Raw genomic sequence first — 5,000 nt, 5'->3', positions numbered from 1 at the left:
CTGTTTAGCGAGTAGCAGCAACTATGAAGGCCGGCACGGCACACGAGGGGATGAGTGGCCAGCACCACGCCCGACCACCTTTGTCTCCCCTGTGGCGAGATGCTTACACACCGCACCGGCTACTTATTTTAGGCCGAGTCAACCTAGGTGAGGCCCAGGACCGGTCCGGATAATCGTCACCGCGCGGTGTTGGCCGTGAGCGGCAATCGAACTCCGTGTCACAGCCGGGTTCGTAGCGCAGCGTAGCGCTAACCGCTGCGCCACCGCTCCCCACACAGACACTGAGACGCACGCTGCAGGGAGACTGCCGCGGCTCTGTGACCCCCCCCCCCCCCACTTATCTCCCCGAGGCCGAGACACAGCGCAGGTCCCTGCCGCTCGCCCCTGACCCCCGGACGCCTCGGGGCAGGCAGACAGCGCTTGACTGCATCATCGCAGACCTCACGTTGCTGTGTGTCTCTCTCTCTGTGTCTGTGTCGCTGTGTCTCTCTCTGTGTCTGTCTGTGTCGCTGTGTGTCTCTCTCTGTGTCTGTCTGTGTCGCTGTGTGTCTCTCTCTGTGTCTGTGCGCGTGTTGTGGTGGTGGTTTGGGAGCGGTAGTGTAGCAGTTAGCGCTACGCTGCGCTAACCGCACAGACAGACAGACACACACACAGACACACACACACAGACACACACACAGACACACACAGACACACAGACACACACACACACAGACACACAGACACACACAGACACACAGACACACATACACACAGACACATACCTTCACTCTTCTCGTCACCGCTGCCGTCGTAGTTTCATCTCCTCTTCACCTCCCTGCCCTTCTCTCTCTCTCTCCTCCCTGCCCTTCTCTCCCTGCCCTTCTCTCTCTCTCTCCTCCCTGCCCTTCTCTCCCTGCCCTTCTCTCTGTCTCTCTCCTCCCTGCCCTTCTCTCCCTGCCCTTCTCTCTGTCTCTCTCTCCCTGCCCTTCTCTCCCTGCCCTTCTCTCTGTCTCTCTCCTCCCTGCCCTTCTCTCCCTGCCCTTCTCTCTCTACCCTCTCTACCCTCTCCCTACCAGTCCCCTCTCTACACCCAACTCTCCGTATTTGTTTTTTGGAGTTTGACTCCTTTACGCAGACTTTGAAACCTTCGGCGCGCGCGCACGCCACGAGTTTTGTTTGAGGTGTCGACTGAAAGTTCTTGCGTCGAGGGCTTGAAGCTCACGGCAGCAGGAGCAGCAGCAGCAGGAGGGGGAGGAGGGGGGGGGAGAGCCACGGCTGGGCGGAGTTGAGGCTGACATCACCCCACGCCAGTCAACCTCCTCAAACTCTCTCTCTCTCTCTTGTTTTTTTACGATCACAGGAAACGAGAAGATGCTCCGTGTAGTCGGCACTTTGCTTCGTTCATCATTTCGAGATATTTTTTTTATAACTTTGCTTTATGTAAACCCCCACCTCTCGTTCGCTCTCTAGCTCACTCTCTCGGTCACTCTCTCGCTCACTCTCTCGCTCTCTCTCTCGGTCACTCTCTCGGTCACTCTCTCGCTCACTCTCTCGGTCGCTCTCTCGCTCACTCTCTAGCTCACTCTCTCGGTCACTCTCTCGGTCACTCTCTCGGTCACTCTCTCGCTCTCTCTCTCGGTCACTCTCTCGGTCACTCTCTCGCTCACTCTCTCGGTCGCTCTCTCGCTCACTCTCTAGCTCACTCTCTCGGTCACTCTCTCGGTCACTCTCTCGGTCACTCTCTCGCTCTCTCTCTCGGTCACTCTCTCGGTCACTCTCTCGCTCACTCTCTCGGTCGCTCTCTCGGTCACTCTCTCGCTCACTCTCTCGGTCGCTCTCTCGGTCACTCTCTCGCTCTCTCTCTCGGTCACTCTCTCGGTCACTCTCTCGGTCACTCTCTCGCTCTCTCTCTCGGTCACTCTCTCGGTCACTCTCTCGGTCGCTCTCTCGGTCACTCTCTCGGTCACTCTCTCGCTCACTCTCTCGGTCGCTCTCTCGCTCACTCTCTAGCTCACTCTCTCGGTCACTCTCTCGGTCACTCTCTCGGTCACTCTCTCGCTCTCTCTCTCGGTCACTCTCTCGGTCACTCTCTCGCTCACTCTCTCGGTCGCTCTCTCGCTCACTCTCTAGCTCACTCTCTCGGTCACTCTCTCGGTCACTCTCTCGGTCACTCTCTCGCTCTCTCTCTCGGTCACTCTCTCGGTCACTCTCTCGCTCACTCTCTCGGTCGCTCTCTCGGTCACTCTCTCGCTCACTCTCTCGGTCGCTCTCTCGGTCACTCTCTCGCTCTCTCTCTCGGTCACTCTCTCGGTCACTCTCTCGGTCACTCTCTCGGTCACTCTCTCGCTCTCTCTCTCGGTCACTCTCTCGGTCACTCTCTCGCTCTCTCTCTCGGTCACTCTCTCGGTCACTCTCTCGCTCACTCTCTCGGTCGCTCTCTCGCTCACTCTCTAGCTCACTCTCTCGGTCACTCTCTCGGTCACTCTCTCGGTCGCTCTCTCGCTCTCTCTCTCGGTCACTCTCTCGGTCACTCTCTCGCTCACTCTCTCGGTCGCTCTCTCGCTCACTCTCTAGCTCTCTCTCTCGGTCACTCTCTCGGTCACTCTCTCGCTCACTCTCTCGGTCGCTCTCTCGCTCACTCTCTAGCTCTCTCTCTCGGTCACTCTCTCGGTCACTCTCTCGGTCACTCTCTCGGTCGCTCTCTCGCTCTCTCTCTCGGTCACTCTCTCGGTCACTCTCTCGCTCACTCTCTCGGTCGCTCTCTCGCTCACTCTCTAGCTCACTCTCTCGGTCACTCTCTCGGTCACTCTCTCGCTCACTCTCTAGCTCACTCTCTCGGTCGCTCTCTCGCTCTCTCTCTCGGTCACTCTCTCTTTGTTTTTACGATCACAGGAAACGAGAAGATGCTCGGTGTAGTCGGCACTTTGCTTCGTTCATCATTCCGGTTGTTTTTCAATGCTTTGCTTTATGTGCCCCCCCCCTGTTTAAATGAAATGTTTCACGAAAGATGTCACGCTCTGTTCTCCTCTTTCTTACCCCCTCCCCTTGTCTTGTGGTTGTTGTTGTTGTTGTTGGTTGTTTGACTTGCATTCCACTGGGATTTTTGCACACAGCGTTGGTCTACGGTGCTTTTTCTGCAATATTTTGCTGTCTTTTCTTGGATTTTCTGTTTGCACTTTAGTCACATATTCACTTTAAGATGTTTTCTTGTTCATGTTTTTGTTTTTTGTTTGTTGCGGTTGCACCCGATTCAATAGCCGAATGGCTCACAGGGCTATACCTAATACATGAACTTGAACTTGAACTCCCTCTTCCTTCGGACTTGTTCCTGAGCCGCAGTTCGATTTGTCTCGTTCACGTCCGCGTGGTGTCGGGGATCGTGCCGTGCCCGTTCGTTCGTTTATTGTAGCGGTGAACAAACTCTCGAGGCAACGAGCCACATGACTCGAAACGTCGAGCGGTCAGCGACAAATCGCACTCGCATCCAGGTTCTTAAAAGGATAGAGAGAGGGGGAGGGAGAGATGGACCACGGGTACTCGCAGCCGAACGAGGCTATTTGATGTGGCCGCTTGCGGGATGAGAAACGGGGATGATGATGGTGACGATCGGAGGGAGGGAGGGAGGACGGACATTCCAAAGGGGAGCAGTTGGGAGGGATGCGGCAGAAAAGTGCCGTGACTTGCGGTTGTGGTGAGCGGGTGGGTGAGTGAGTGTGTGGGTGAGTATGTAGGTGGGTGTGTGGGTGTGTGGGTGAGTGTGTGGGTGAGTGTGTAGGTGTGTGGGTGAGTGTGTGGGTGAGTGTGTAGGTGTGTGGGTGTGGATGTGTGGGTGAGTGTGTGGGTGAGTATGTAGGTGGGTGTGTGGGTGTGTGGGTGTGTGGGTGAGTGTGTGGGTGTGTGGGTGAGTGTGTGTGGGGTGTGGATGTGTGGATGTGTGTGTGTGTGAGTGTGTGGGTGTGTGAGTGGGTGTGTGGGGGTGGATGTGTGGGTGTGTGTGTGTGTAAGTGTGTTTGTGTGTGAGTGGGTGTGTGTGGGTGGATGTGTGGGTGTGTGTGTGAGTGTGTGGGTGTGTGTGTGAGTGTGTGGGTGTGTGAGTGGGTGTGTGGGGGTGGATGTGTGGGTGTGTGGGTGTGTAAGTGTGTTTGTGTGTGAGTGGGTGTGTGTGGGTGGATGTGTGGGTGTGTGTGTGTGTGAGTGTGTGGGTGTGTGTGTGAGTGTGTGGGTGTGTGAGTGGGTGTGTGGGGGTGGATGTGTGGGTGTGTGTGTGTGTAAGTGTGTTTGTGTGTGAGTGGGTGTGTGTGGGTGGATGTGTGGATGTGTGTGTGTGTGAGTGTGTGGGTGTGTGTGTGAGTGTGTTTGTGTGTGAGTGGGTGTGTGGGGGTGGATGTGTGGGTGTGTGGGTGTGTCCGTGTGGGGAGCGGTGGTGTAGCGGTTAGCGCGCTGCGCTATGAACCTGGCGACCCGGGTTCGATTCCCGCTCAGGGCCAACACCCGTGACGATTATCTGAACCGGTTTTGGGCCTCCCCTAGGTCGACTCGGCCTCAAATGAGTACCAGGTGTGGTGTGTAAACATCGCCACTGGGGATACAAAGGCGGCCGGGCGTGGTGTTGGCCACCCTCCTCCTCGTGTGCTGGACCGGCCTTCATAGGTGCTCGCTAACAGCACTTGCCTCAACATTCTGTTAAGGCTACACGGGGGATCTTTGTCTTTGTGTGTGTGTGTGAGAGTGAGTCAGTAAGTTGTTGTGACCTGTAGTGGTGGTGGTTGAACACAATGTGGTGGTGGTGGTGGTTGAACACAGTGTGGTGGTGGTGGTGGTAGTGGTGGTGGTTGAACACATTGTGGTGGTGGTGGTGGTTGAACACAGTGTGGTGGTGGTGGTGGTAGTGGTGGTGGTTGAACACATTGTGGTGGTGGTGGTTGAACACAGTGTGGTGGTGGTGGTGGTAGTGGTGGTGGTTGAACACATTGTGGTGGTGGTGGTGGTGGTTGAACACAGTGTGGTGGTGGTGGTGG

This window comes from Lampetra fluviatilis, chromosome 44 (genome assembly GCF_964198595.1).
Source record: "Lampetra fluviatilis chromosome 44, kcLamFluv1.1, whole genome shotgun sequence".
Taxonomy (NCBI): Eukaryota; Metazoa; Chordata; class Hyperoartia; order Petromyzontiformes; family Petromyzontidae; genus Lampetra; species Lampetra fluviatilis.
Note: the sequence above shows the minus strand (reverse complement) of the source record.